Source organism: Oncorhynchus masou, chromosome 27 (genome assembly GCF_036934945.1).
Source record: "Oncorhynchus masou masou isolate Uvic2021 chromosome 27, UVic_Omas_1.1, whole genome shotgun sequence".
Classification (NCBI taxonomy): domain Eukaryota; kingdom Metazoa; phylum Chordata; class Actinopteri; order Salmoniformes; family Salmonidae; genus Oncorhynchus; species Oncorhynchus masou.
This window is the reverse complement of record NC_088238.1, coordinates 47,744,706-47,760,481: the sequence shown is the minus strand read 5'-3', so window position 1 is coordinate 47,760,481 and position 15,776 is coordinate 47,744,706.

The following is a 15,776-nucleotide window of genomic DNA, read 5'->3' as shown; positions in this document are numbered from 1 at the left end:
GGCAAGAATTAAAGAGCAAAGGATAAAATAAAAGGCATAACCATAATCATCTTCATCATTTGTGACTGGCAACACTTGAGTGAGTTTCCACTTCCACATCTTCTCCGTGTTGCTATGTTTGTCGCTACTTGGCTACCTACCAAACTTAGAATTTTTTTAATCATTGAACAAATTTACCAACGTCTTAGTTCTACAGTACCTCCACCAGCTGAAAAATCTAAGTAGTAACATTAACGCCATGCCATCTAGTAATTTCAGCCGCTGGACTCATAATATGCAGGAGAAATATTGCCTTATGGTGAGGATAGCCGAGTTGCAAGTCCAGTTTCAGACGCAATCGTTGAGCAAGTGCAATTTTAGTAGGAAAGAATGAAACAGCGTCTGTGCCACCTATAAGTACAGACAGTAGTATAAATCCCCTTGCACAGTCCCCGCAGCAGGACACTTTTCTCAAGGGCCCTGGAAAGAAATGCTGTCTGCATGCTCAACCACTGTCACTCATTCAGCCGACCAAACTTTCAACCGGTTCTCCCCATTAAGCAACCAGTCGTAGTCAGAGGCCGAGCCTTCTCAGGTCTCTCCTCCACCTGTTACAGGGTCTGAGGTGTCGAGACCTCCCACCATTAGCTCTGACAAATTTAAAACCACAGTCATTGGCGACTCCTTTACCAGCAATATTAGACTTAAAAATAATCATACGGCGATCATACTCTGTTTACCAGGGGGCAGGGCTGCCGACATTAAAATCTGATCTGAGGCTAAAACTGGCAAGTGTAGAGAGTATAGGGATATTGTTATCCACGTCGGCAGCAACAATGTTAGGATGAAACAGTCAAAGTCAGCAAGAGCAACATAGCTTCAACGTGTAAATTAGCTAGAAAGATGTGACAGCATCGAGTAATTGTCTCTGGCCCCCTCCCAGTTAGGGGGAGTGATGAGCTCTACAGCAGTCTCGCAACTCAATCGCTGGTTGAAAACTGTTTTCTTCCTCTACCAAAAAATTGAAGTTATAGATAATTGGCCTTCTTTCTAGGACTCACCCTCAAAGAGGACCAAGCCTGGCCTGCTGAGGAGTGACAGACTCCATCCTAGCTGGAGAGGTGCTCTCATCTTATCTATCAACGTAGACAGTGCTCCATCTCCTCATTCTCCAAAGTGAAAGGGGTGCAGGCCAGGCAGCAGGCTGTTAGCCAGCCTGACCAGCTTACTGAAGTCTGGCACTAGCAGAGTCAGTGTAGTCAGCTTTGTTTTCCCCATGGAGACCATGTCTGTGCCTCGATCTAGGTCGGAAAGTCTAAACATGGCGGTGTCCGCTTTAGCAATCTCACTGGAATAAAGACCTCCTCCATCACTGTCATTCTGTAAAGAGACTGTGACAATACATCACAACTCAAAATATAACAATTTAATGTTAGATCCCTCACTTCCAAGGCAGTTATACTCAATGAACTAATCACTGATCGTAACCTTGTTGTGATTGGCTTGACTGAAACATGGCTTAAGCCTGATTAATTTACTGAGATAAATGAGGCCTCTCCTCAAGGTTACACTAGTGACCATATCCCCCGCAAAGGTGGAGGTGATGCAAATGTTTTTGACAGCAAATGTGTATTTATATATATACAGTTGAAGTCGGAAGTTTACATACACTTTAGGTTGGAGTCATTAAAACTTGTTTCTCAACCACTCCACAAATGTATTGTTAACAAACTATATGTCGGTTAGGACATCTACTTTGTTCATGACACAAGTAATATTTCCAACAATTGTTTACAGACAGATTATTTCACTTATAATTCAATGTATCACAATTCCAGTGGGTCAGAAGTTTACATAGACTAAGTTGACTGTGCCTTTAAACAGCTTGGAAAATTCCAGAAAATTATGTCATGGCTTTAGAAGCTTCAGTTAGGCTAATTGACATCATTTGAATCAATTGGAGGTGTACCTGTGGATGTATTTCAAGGCCTATCTTCAAACTAAGTGGCTCTTAGCTTGACATCAATGGAAAATCAAACGAAATCAGCCAAGACCTCAGAAAAAAAAATTGTAGACCTCCATAAGTCTGGTTCATCCTTGGGAGCAATTTCCAACTGCCTGAAGGTACCACGTTCATCTGTACAAACAATAGTACGCCAGTATAAACACCATGGGATCATGCAGCTGTCATACTGCTCAGGAAGGAGACGCGTTCTGTCTCCTAGAGATGAACGTACTTTGGTGCGAAAAGTGCAAATCAATCCCAGAACAACAGCAAAGGACCCTGTGAAGATGCTGGAGGAAACAGGTACAAAAGTATCTATATCCACAGTAAAAACGAGTCCTATATCAGCATAACCTGAAAGGCCGCTCAGCAAGGAAGAAGCCACTGATCCAAAACTGCACATGAGGACAAAGATTGTACTTTTTGGAGAAATGTCCTCTGGTCTGATGGCAGCATCATGTTGTGGGGGTGCTTTGCTGCAGGAGGGACTGGTGCATTTCACAAAATAGATGGCATCATGAGGAAGGACAATTATGTAGATATATTGAAGCAACATCTCAAGACATACGTCAGGAAGTTAAAGCTTGGTCGCAAATAGGTCTTCCAAATGGACACTGACCCCAAGCATACTTCCAAAGTTGTGGCAAAATGGCTTAAGGACAACAAAGTCAAGGTATTGGAGTGGCCATCACAAAGCCCTGACCTCAAACCTATAGAAAATGTGTGGGCAGAACTGAAAAAGCATGTGCAAGGAGGCCTACAAACCTGACTCAGTTACACAAGCTCTGCCAGGAGGAATGGGCCAAAATTCACTTTAGCTTGTGGAAGGCTACCTGAAATGTTAAACGTTAAACAATCTAAAGGCTATGCTCCCAAATACAAATTGAGTGTATGTGAACTTCTGACCCACTGGGAATGTGATGAAAGAAAAAAAGCTGAAATAAATCGTACTCTCTACTATTATTCTGACATTTCACATTCTTAAAATAAAGTGGTGATCCTAACTGACCTAAGACAGGGAATTTATACTAGGAATAAATGTCAGGAATTGTGAAATACTGACTTTAAATACATTTGACTAAGGTGTATGTAAATGTCCGACTTCAACTATATATACAACAGTCAAAGGATTGGACACACCTACTCATTCAAGGGTTTTTCTAAATTTTTATGATTACATTGTAGAATAATAGTGAGGACATCAAAACTATGAAAAAACCCATACTGAATCATGTAGTGAGCAAAAAAAGTGTTAAACAAATCAAAATACTGTGTATGTTGCAATTGAGATTCTTCAAAGTAGCCAGCCACTGCCTTGATGACAGCTTTGCACATTGTTGGCCTTCTCTCAACCAGATTCATCTAGAATGCTTTTCCAACTGTTTTGAATGAGTTCCCACATATGCTGAGCACTTGTTGACTGCTTTTCCTTCACTCTGTGGTCCAACTCATCCCAAACCATCTCATTTGGGTTGAGGTCGGGTGATTGTGGAGGCCAAGCACTAAGTCACTCTCCTTCTTGGTCAAAGATGCTTTACACAGCCTGGAGGTCTGTTGGGTCATTGTCCTGTTGAAAAACAAATGAAAGTCCAACTAAGTGCAAACCAGATCAATGCAGATTGCTGTGGTAGCCATGCTGGTTAAGTGTGCCTTGAATTCTAAATAAATCACTAACAATGTCACCAGCAAAGCACCCGTACACCATCACACCTCCTCCATGCTTCACGGTGGGAACCTCACATTCGGAGATCATCCGTTCACCTACTCAACATCTCGCAAAGACACAGTGGTTGGAACCAAACATTTCAAAACACATCAGACAAAAGGACAGATTTCCACTGGTCTAATGGCCATTGCTTGTATTTATTGGCCCAAACAATTATCTTCTTCTTATTGGTGTCCTTTAGAAGTGGTTTCTTTGCAGCAATTAGACCGTGAAGGCTTTATTCACACAGTCTCCTCTGAACTGTTGATGTTAAGATGTGTCTTTTACTTGAACTCTGTGAAGAGGCTGGTAACGCTAATGAACGTATCCTTTGCAGCAAAGGTAACTTTGGGTCTTCCTTTCCTGTGGTGGTCCTCATGAGAGCCAGTTTCATCATAGTGCTTGAAGGTTTTTGTGACTGCACTTGAAGAAACTTTCAAAGTTCTTGACATTTTCTGGATTGACTGACCTTCATGTCTTAAAGTAATGATGGACTGTTTTTCTTTGCTTATTTGAGCTGTTCTTCCCAAAAATATGGACTTGGTCTTTTACCAAATAAGGCTACCTTCTGTATACCACCCCTAACTTGTCACAGTACAACTGATTGTTTCACACCTATTAAGAAGGAAAAAAATTCCACAAATGACCTTTTAACAAGGCACACCTGCTGATTTAAATGCATTCCAGGTGACTACCTCATGAAGCTGGTTAAGAGAAGACCAAGTGTGTGCAAAGCTGTCATCAAGGCAAAAGGTGGCTACTTTGAAGAATCTAAAATCTAGAATATATTTTGATTTGTTTAACCCTTTTTTGGTTACTAAATTATTCTGTATTATTTCATAGTTTTGTGATGTCTTGATTATTATTCTACAATGTAGAAAATAGTAAAAATAAATAAAACTCCTGGAATGAGTAGGTGTGTCTAAACTTTTGACTGATACTGTATTTATAAAAAAGCTTTTTTTCTTTTTATAGCTACTGTTTACAGGCCTCCTGGGCCATATACAGCATTCCTCAATGTGTAACGCCGTTCTTGTTTAGTTGAAGGAGAGTCGGACCGAAATGCAGCGTGTAAGTTACTCATGTTTATTAAGTGAAAGACAAACGAACGAACTAACACGAATAACTAATAAATACAAAAAAAAACAACAAACAGAACGAAACCTAATACAGCCTGACTGGTGAAACTAACACAGAGACAGGGACAATCACCCACGAAATGCAAAGCGAAATACAGGCTACCTAAATACGGTTCCCAATCAGCGACAACGAGAAGCACCTGACTCTGATTGAGAACCGCCTCAGGCAGCCAACCTATATAACACACACCCCTAATCAACTACAATCCCAAACACTACAAACCCCAATACGAAAAAACAATACATAACCCCATGTCACACCCTGGTCAGACTAACTAATAAACTAAAACACACAATACTAAGACCAAGGCGTGACACAATGAGTTCCCTGAATTCCTATTGGACATTGTAGTCATGTCAGATAATATTCACATTTTTGGTGACTTCAATATTCACATGGAGAAGTTCACAGACTCACTTCAAAAGGCTTTTGGAGTCATCATTGACTCAATGTCGTTCCACTTCATGATTGTGTCCCACTTGTTGTTGATACTTCACAAAAAAATACAGTTTTATATCTTTATGTTTGAAGTCTGAAATGTGGCAAAAGGTCGCAAAGTTCAAGGGGGCCGAATACTTTCGCAAGGCACTGTATATGTACCTACACGTACACTACGGTCACAAGACGCAGGCCTCCTTATTGTCCCTAGAATTTCTAAGCAAACAGGCAGGGCTTTCTCCTATAGACCTATGGAATGGTCTGCCTACCCATGTAAGAGATGCAGACTTGGTCTCAACCTTTGTCTTTACTGAAGACTCATCTCTTCCGTAGGTCCTATGATTTAGTGTAGTCTGGCCCAGGGCTGCAAAGGTGAACGGCAAGGCACTTGTCTGGCGAACCGCCCTTGCTGTCTTTGCCTGGCCAGCTCCCCTCTCTCCACTGGGATTCTCTGCCTCCACTGGCCTACTAGTGCCCTTAGGAGTGGGGCATCACTTGAGTGGGTTGAGTCACAGACATGAACTTTCTGTCCGGTTTTGCGCCCCCTCATGCTCGTGCGGGGGAGGAGATCTTCTTGGGGGGCTATACTCAGCCTCGTCTCATGGTAGTAAGTTGGTGATCTGTTGATATCCCTCTAGTGGTGTGGTGGTTGTGCTTTGGCAAACTGGGTGGGATTATCTCCTGCCTTGTTGGCCCTGTCCTGTTGGCCCTGTCCAGGGGTACTGTCGGACGGGCCCCCCCCGTCTCAGCCTCCACTATCTATGCTGCAATAGGATATGTGCCGTGGGGCTAAGGTCAGTCTGTCCTATCTGGTGAAATTCTCCTCTTATCTTGTGTCCTGTGTGAACTTCAGTATGCTCCCTCTAATTCCCCCCCCCCTCTCTCTGAGGACCTGAGCCCTAGGACCATGCCTCAGGACTACCTGTCCTGATGACTCCTGGCTGTCCCCAGTCCACCTGGTCATGATGCTGCTCCAGTTTCAACTGTTCTGCCTGTGGTTATGGAACCCTGAACTGTTCACCGAACATGTTGTTTTCGACCCCCTCCCTCCCTCTACCGCATCTGCTGTCTCAACCTCTGAATGCTTGGCTATAAAAAGCCAACTGACATTTACTCTTGAGTGTGCTGAAAGGGTTGCACCCTCTACAACCACCGTGATTATTATTTGACCCTGCTGGTCATCTATTTTGAAGAACGATCTGGTCTTAATGGCCATGTACTCTTATAATCTCCACCCGGGCAGGCAGAAGAGGACTGCCCACACCTAAGAGCCTGGCTACTTTATAGGTTTATTCCTTGGTTCTAGCCTCTCTAGGGAGTTTTTCCAAGCCACTGTGCTTATTCAACTGCATTGCTTGCTGTTTGGGGTTTTAGGCTGGGTTTCGGTATATGCACGTTGTCACATCTGCTGATGTAGAAAGGGATTTAGAAATACATTTGATTTAATTTGATCATCATCAAAAGCTTATTTTCCTTACTTCCGGGTATTGTTTGGAGCGAAATAAGGATCTACTCAGAATGTGAAGGAAATGGTTTTAAGTGCATTATATATTACATTTCCAGTACGAAGACTGATCAATTCAAAGGGACAATAGTGAAACATAATACATAATTGATTGGCCATATCAATAGAAATAGCCAGTATTTAAAGCTAAATAATTCAAGAGCTCTGCCACAGATGCAATCAAGAATGGATTCCTGGAACAATTGAGGTTGAGATTAAAGTAACCAATGGAGTTGTATCGAATAATGTTAATATTGGATCACATTGATATGTTGTGTATGTCAGTTTTCTTGGTGTACATGTCAGTGTTCTAAGTTTTCCAAGTTTCTTGAACCATACATTTTTATGTCTGCTTCTCTAGAAGCAAAGGATGACCTAAAATACTAACATCTCCAAAGGTTGAATGCTGTAATGTCATGACATCTCTTGTCAAGTCTGCCAAGCAGTGTCAAACCTGTTCCGAGTTCAAGCACCCCTTATGAAGTTTTAACACCACCAACACCTCAACTAGTTGACTTGGCTGAAAAGTACATTTCTCACTTATTGTTAACTGTTATAGAAGTTCTATATCTGGACCCTCCAGATGTTTGCTGTTCTCAGCGATATACTCTTTAAAATGAAATAGATCACACAAAGTGCAGGATAAAGTGCTTGCTATTATTAAACTAATGTGAGGTTAATGACTGGCTGTATGTTAGAATATGAAGTCGTAAGCCACCATATTTGAGCGTTGAACCAATGTATGAACCAATGAACCAATGTGGATAATTGACATTTCCGACACAGTGCTGCAGTGACATCAGGCCGCTCTCGTATGGAATAGGACTACTGGGTGCATAAGTGCAGGCACCATTGCTATTTTCATGGCCATTTCCAAAACCGCGAACTACGGCGCCAATGATCGCGGGTTCAATCTCAGTGCTGGGCACATTCTTTTAACCCTCGGAATGAATGTCAAGTTTTTCTGTTGAGCGTCAGCTAACATTGGTCAAAATATTCTGTAATTAAAACGGCTACACCGTGCAGAATCTATAGTACATATCACAGTACATATCTCTATTGCTGCAGTTATGCACAGGGATTGCATTCTCTTTGGTGATTGAGTTTCGTGAAATCCACTTTAGACCTCGAACATTATTCCAAGAAAATGAATGTTCTGGGATTCATCTGTGCTCAAGGTTTTGATAAAGATGACTCAACAATTGGATTAACACTGCATAATGTGTTACTTATTACTAAAATCGGGATTTACCACGAGAAAATGTACTTATTGCTCACAAAAATGCACTCCATCATCAATCCTGACTTATAATGGAAAATCCCCAGTATCATAGCATTCCTTGATTTGTTTCTTCATATGAACATCTTGTAATCAAGAGTCTCTTAATCAAAATAGTTGAACATAAGACCGTGTTGGAATCAGTTACTCTGGCTTGAAAAGCCGCAGCTTAAATCTCATGTAAAGAGACTGGACGTCTACCGCTACCCATCAATATGAATTCATAGCTCTGTGCACTTGAATATGAGACTTGAATAAAAGTAGAAACTCAAGTACACTAAAGAAAGTACAGCGTTGAATAGGTGATAGACACATTACGTACAAGGCTGGACATTTGATTGATTATAAGCAAAATATTCCCTTTTGACACAATGAATACACAGAGGTCATATTTTGTACATATTACACAGGACACTGTATTAATTTAACCCTAAAAGCGCAAACATAGTTTTAGCTTACAAGGGTAATTTTCTAATCCCAACTTGAAAAATATTGTGAAGTAAATGGTTTAAATTCCCCCAAATAAGCGTATCATTTCAAATTGTTCATACATTTCTAGTAAAATTTCACGCTTCAAAATATGTTTTTATATATATTTTGATCATCTGCATCCATAGCCACTTGTTTAAACATTTGTCTGTTATTCTTTCAAAATGTTATGTTTCTGTGATACTCGAGGCTGGGTTTAAAAAATTATTGAATTTTTGACCCCTTGGGGTCAAACTTGACCCCTGTTTACTCCACACATAGAGACACGTACAAAGCTCTCCCTCGCCCTCCATTTGGCAAATCTGACCATACATATATCCTCCTGATTCCTGCTTACAAGGAAAAACTCAAGCAGGAAGTACCAGAGACTAGCTCAATGCAGAAGAGGTCTGATGAAATGGATGCTAAGTTACAGGACTGTTTTGCTCCCACAGAATGGAATACGTTCTGGGATTCATCCAATAGCTTTGAAGAGTATACCACATTAGTCACCGGCTTCATCAATAAGTGCATCGACGACGTCATCCCCACAATGACCGTACGTGCATATCCCAACCAGAAGCCATGTATTAAAGGAAACATCCACACTGAGCTAAAGGCTAGAGCTGCAGCTTTCAAGGAGCGTGACACTAATCCGGACAATTATAAGAAATCCCACTAATCCCACAAACCATCAAACAGGCAAAGCATCAATACAGGACTAAGTTTGAATCCTACTACTACAACCTACTACTACACTGAGGCTTGTCGGATGTGGCAGGGCTTGAAAACCATTATGGATTTCGGCAGGTAGCCTAGTGGTTAGAGCGTTTGGCCAGTAGCCGAAAGGTTGCTGGATCAAATCCTCGAGCTGACAAGGTAAAAATCTGTCAGTCTGCCCCTGAACAAGGCAGTTAACCCACTGTTCCCCGGTAGGCTGCCATTGTAAATAAGAATTTGTTCTTAACTGACTTGCCTAGTTAAATAAAGGTTCAATTAAAAAACAAAAAAACAAAGGGAAAGCCTGCCACAAGCTGCCCAGTGACGTGAGCCTACCAGATGAGCTAAATGCTTTCTATGCTTACTTCGAGGCAAGCAACATTGAACCATGAACTATGCTCTCCATAGCCTATGTGAGTAAACAGGTTAACAGTAAACAAGGCAACATGGATTACCAGCACGCGTACTGTGAGCATGTGCTGACCAACTTGCAAGCGTCTTCAATGACATTTTCAACCTCTCCCTGGCTGAATCTGTAATACATACATGTTTCAAGCTGACCACCATAGTCCCTGTGCCCAAGAATGCCATGGTATCCTTCCTAAATGACTACCGCCCTACGTCTGTGTACTGCACTCATGTCTGTGTCCATGAAGAGCTTTGAAAGGCTGGTCATGGCTAACATTAACAACATCATCCCAGAAACCCTAGAGCCACTCCAATTCGCATACCGCCGCAACAGATCCACAGATGATGCAATATCCATTGCATTCCACACTGCCCTTTCACACCTGGACAAAAGGAGCACCTATGTGAGAATGCTGTTTATTGACTACAGCTCAGCGTTCAATACCAGAGTGCCCTCAAAACTCATCACTATGCTAAGGACCCTGGGAGTAAACACCTCCCTCTGCAAATGGATCCTGGACTTCCTGACGGTCCAACCCCAGGTGTTAAGGGTAGGCAACAACACATCTGACACTTTGATTCTCAACACGGTGGATGCTTAGTCCCCTCCTGTACTCCCTGTTCACCCACAACTGCGTGGCCATGCACGACTCCAAAACCATCCAAGTTTGCTGAAAACACAACGGTGCTAGGCCTGATCACCAACAACGATGAGACAGTCTACAGGGAGGAGGTCAGAGACTTGGTATTGTGGTGCCAGGAAAACAACCTCTCCCTCAATGTGAGCAAGACAAAAGATTGTGGACTACAGGAAAAGGGGGTCCGAGCACACCCCCATTCATTTGGCAGGGTTGTAGTGTAGTGGGTTCAGAGCTTGGCGTCCACATCACAATTAAACTATCATGGTCCAAATCGTCCAACACAGTCGTGAAAATGGCACGACAACACATATTCCCCCTCAGGAGGCTGAAAAGTTTTGGCATGGGTCCTCAGATCCTCAAAAAGTATTACAGCTGCACCATCGAGTGCATCCTGACTGGTTGCATCACTGGTTGGTATAGCAACTGCTTGGCATCTGACCTGCAAGGCGCTACAGAGGGTAGTGAGCACAGCCCAGTACATCACTGGGGCCAAGATTCCTGCCATCCAGGACCTCTATACCAGACGGTATCAAAGGAAGGCCCTAAACATTGTCAAGGACTCCAGCCATCCTAGTCATAGACTGTTCTCTCTGCTATCGCTTGGCAAGCGATACTGGAGCGGTAACTCTAGGTTCAAAAGACTCAACACCTCCTGCCCCAAGCCATTAGACTGCTAAACAGTTAATCAAAATGGCTACCCGGACTATTTGCGTTGACACCCTTTTTTACGCTGCTGCTTTTTATTTTCTATGTATTTAACTAGGCAAGCCAGTTAAGAACCAATTCTTATTTACAATGACAGCCTACACAGGCCCAACTTGGATGACGCAAGGCCAATTGTGCACTGCCCTAATGGACTCCCAATCACGGCTAGTTGTGTTAGTCTGGATTCGAACCAGGTTGCCTGTAGCAACACCTCTAGCATTGAGATGCAGTGCCCAAACGTGTTTGTCTCCCGAGTTATATAAAATATTTTCTTATTAACAAAAAAAAATATGCATTGTTGTTTAAGAGCTTGCAAGTAATCATTTCATGATAAGGTCTACTGCTTAATAACGGAAAAATTTATGTAAAAAATGTATCACTAGCCACTAAACAATGCCACTTAATATAATGTTTACATACCCTACATTACTCATCTCATATGTATATACTGTACTCTATACCTTGTACTGCATCCGCCATCTTTATGTAATACATGTATCTCTAACCACTTTAAACAATGCCACTTTTATATGTTTACATACCCTACATTACTCATCTCATATGTATATACTGTACTCGATACCACCTACTGCATTTTGCCTATGCCGTTCTGTACCAGCACTCATTCATATATCTTTATGTACATATTCTCCATCCCTTTACACTTGTGTGTATAAGGTAGTTGTTGTGAAATTGTTAGGTTAGTTTACTCGTTGGTTATTACTGCATTGTCGGAAGTAGAAGCACAAGCATTTCGCTACACTTGCATTAACATTAGCTAACCATGTGTATGTGACAAATAAAAATGGATTTGATTTGTTGTATTTGGCACATGTGACAAATACAATTTGTTTTGTTGGCTTTTTTAGGGTTAAACACACTAATAATCCCTACTCTTTGCTTCACCAGTTTTGTGTGGCACCAATGTTGGTGTCTTGACTTTTTCACATTTATTTTTAGACATGTCTTGTTAAAAACGTGGCTTCGGAGAGAAACTATTCTCTGCTGGTATGGAGAAATATTCCCAACACCCCTCACATCATTTGCTGCCTCCTGTTTTGACTTGAGTCAGAGTATGACAGGAGTAAAAGCCGTCTGTCACCCAGTTGAGAAGATGGTGGAAAAGATCCTGTTATGTTGACAGGTTCTCCATCGAAATTAGGAAAGGCTGTAGAAATGATGCAATGTAGATATTACCAGGATCCATGTCATTGTATCCACTGCGCAGTTGTTACTAGATGATTGTATTCAATTGAAAATGATTTTGACTGTGTTTTTATGACTGAAGTAATGCCACTATTATTGGAAAATATGATCATTACTGAAACCATTGAAGGAAAGCTTGCAGGTATACAGTTGTAACCATTCCATCTGTTGCACATACCATACACTGTACATGTACATAACATTAAGACATATTAGAACTAAAAACGATGAATTTCAATATAGTCAGATAACTCAAATGAAATATTACTATACAATGTAAATATATTACAGCAGATTAGGTACTCACAGAGTTCAGGTGATGATGAGTAAGACACAATGACATACCGATGATTGACACGTACTGTGAGAGCTCTGGCCGAGAACAGTAGTGAGTCAAACTCAGAAAACCGATAGCCATCTATCCTCGTTTGCGCCTGTCTCTGGCCCTTGATCCATTACTCCGTGAACTGCCGTGTACATAAAATGACTTCACTCCAGTCGGGAAGCTGTGATATATTTTCTATCGGTACAGGGCCCACATCTATCCAACCAAGGTCAGATGTGCTACACCTCAAAAACACCCCATGATTGCCTTAATATTGATCCTGTCCAACCCCCCTCTTCCCCAAGGGACCCCCACTCATAGTATCAGTCTATTTCAGAGATGAACACCCAAGAATCTAATTTACAGTATAACATGTTGGAAACAATAATCTTTACTAACTTGATGCTGAAATAGGCAATGGAGCGTTTTCCTTGCGTTTTTCTACTTTAAATTTTTTTCTGCAGTGAAAATCAGTGCCTGAGCAGAACAAAACACCTACAGTCTGTTTAAATAAATCTTCCCAAAAATCACAGCAGCCATGTTTTTGCTTGTTTTATCTGTTAACATCCAAGGTAATAGTCCTACTGTTTCTTTCCGTTTAGTTTATTCTTCAAAGGGAGCAGTTTTCCCAGGTGTAATATCTGTTCATATTGGCCGAAGTGTTCTCAGCGAACACTCAAGTAATATTGGAGTGAAAAATTCAATAACTTCCAAGTAACTTGGAACATTGAGGAGCCAATTTCGACTGGCAGAATCCTGAGCAAAAACCATTTGAAGTGGGAGGTTTATTCTATTTCTTATAATTGATGGTATCAAAGGATTGTGTCAAATATGTTGGAGTATTGACCAGATACAGTTGAATCTGCTTTGGGCACTAAAAACTTTTCTAAATGCCTTCACTGCAGCAAATGATCTACATCGAAGAATATAATGCAAAAATTCATTTTGATTGTTTATTTAGTACTTCCAATTAATTCATTCCACATCCATAAAACAGAAACATGTGAAAACCAACAATGAGCCTGTTTATTATTCATGTACAGTACATTCATGCATGCTTTTGTTGTTTGATACTTTTCCAAGCCACTAGCGTTTTGATCAACCAAGAGAGTTACAAAGTCGTGTCCCTCTCTCTCCCCTGCCAAACATTGACTTGGCTCAGCATTTTCCCGAAGTGTGAACTAAATTATAGATTTCTAATTTTATCTGAACTTAAGGCCAATAGGGCCTTTGGTGAAGACCATGGATATTTTATCACAAATGAAAAAATAAATAAATACACAATGGCCCGAAGTGCCTGGGGAAAGCACAGTGTATGGAGAGAAAAATGAAGGGAATTTCACAGTGACAAAGCTCCAGCTTTATCCTCTGGGTCAAAACTAAAGTCAGCTAGGGTGATGGAAACTGAAAATGATACACTTGATCTTATGCACAAACAACATCTAGTACCAAACGCTAAAACGTGTCACAATATATCTCTGTCACTATGTACCTTCATCGTAAATAGTTCTGGCGAAAAAAAATAGACACAGTTGAACTTTTCTCTCTTGTCAAACCAGGGGTATAGTTAGACCAGCGAGGGAAAAGGGTGATATATGAAGCACCAACATGACAATAGACTATTCTTCCCTATCCCTTGGCAGGGGGGTTGATCGGCTGCTGCAAACATAAGAACAGCCGAGCAGCTAAAGCCTTGTGTTACGAAAGCTTGTGTCGGAAAAGATTAGAACATTTACACGCTGTGTAGCGTGGTGGCTACAGGTTCTGCTCATCTCTCTGCCTACCGAGAGCACTGCATGGGTTATTAGCTATTGTATAATGTCACATGCACAGACCCTAATTAGGGCACCATGTGAAAACAGCCAATTAGTATACAAATATTGTCGATGATAGGGCAGAGTGTGTATAATAATGACAATTGGCAGGGGTGTCTGAACGAGGGGGAGTCGATGAGAGAGAGACAGAGAGCTAGAGAGAAAGAAAGAAGGGGTAGAGAGAGAGAGGGATAAAGAAAGATAGAGAGAGTGAGAGAAAGAGAGAGGGGGGGCACACACAGCCAACAAAGAACTGATGGCATGTGAGACCTCCCCATTTAATGGGGCGGTCAGTACTCATTCCCTCATTGATGGGCTATGGAGACTGTAAGAGGTCATTAGCATTCTCAAGTCTTTACAGGAAATGACAAATTATCAACAATATTGCTGGCAAGCGAGGCAACAGGAGAATGATGCCTGTGCGTTTCTGGTTGCAGAGGCCTTAAACATTGGAAATTGACATGACAGATGTAGAGAATGGAGAGAAAATGCAACACTTTTGTTTTGATTGGTTTGCCATGTTGTTGGATAGTCATGCCCTGATCAGAGTGGATGTCCTGGTCCAGGAAATAGGAATCATCTTATCATTTTGTCACTGGGTGAGAGGGGCCCACACGCTAGATATATATTTTCATGCATAAACAAACTAGATAAATGTTTGTTCAATGTTTGGATGGGTTTGACCTTCAAACCATTGGACAAGGTTGTAGTATCCATTGGAGGTTTGGTTTTGTATTGACTTTATGTGGAGGATCTTCTATTGTCAGTGGTCATGAAAAATGAAATATGAATAATTGTACAATGGGTGGGATCTAATCCTGAATGCTGATTGGTTAAAGGTGCATTCCAGCCGGTGTTTATTCCACAAGTTACCACCGGCTACATCTATGACGCTAAAATGCCTATTTACTCTGTTCCATCTGACTGCGCAATCCACTGTCTCATCAGCCCAGCCAGGCAAAATATGACTTGATCTCCACTATAAAAAGCATCTAGACATTATGTCACATTTCTTTTAGACTAACATTTCGTTTTCAACAGTAGAGATTTGTATAAACTTTACTCTCTGTCTCTCCGACATTTCCAACGTTGTTTCAATATTTAAATTTGATCTCCAACTGTCTCCAACGAAACAAAGTGCAGCTAGTTTGCAGTCTTTCCAGCTTCAGTTTGAAGATACTGTGTTAGCTGTGTTGTTGGCTAGCTCCTCTGAACAACGAGAGAGCACATTTTCTATGCCAGGGGAAATCGTGCTTCATTAGCTCAATGTTATGGATGTATCCAAATAAATGTCACTAGAAAACAGCTTAAACAAATGAAGCTACTGTTGTTATTCTGTCTGCATTGTTTAACGTGACTAAGTTAGACATAGTTGGCCAGCTAGGAAGCAAGGGATAAGAACGTTGCCAGCCAGTATGGCAATCAAACATTTAGAACGA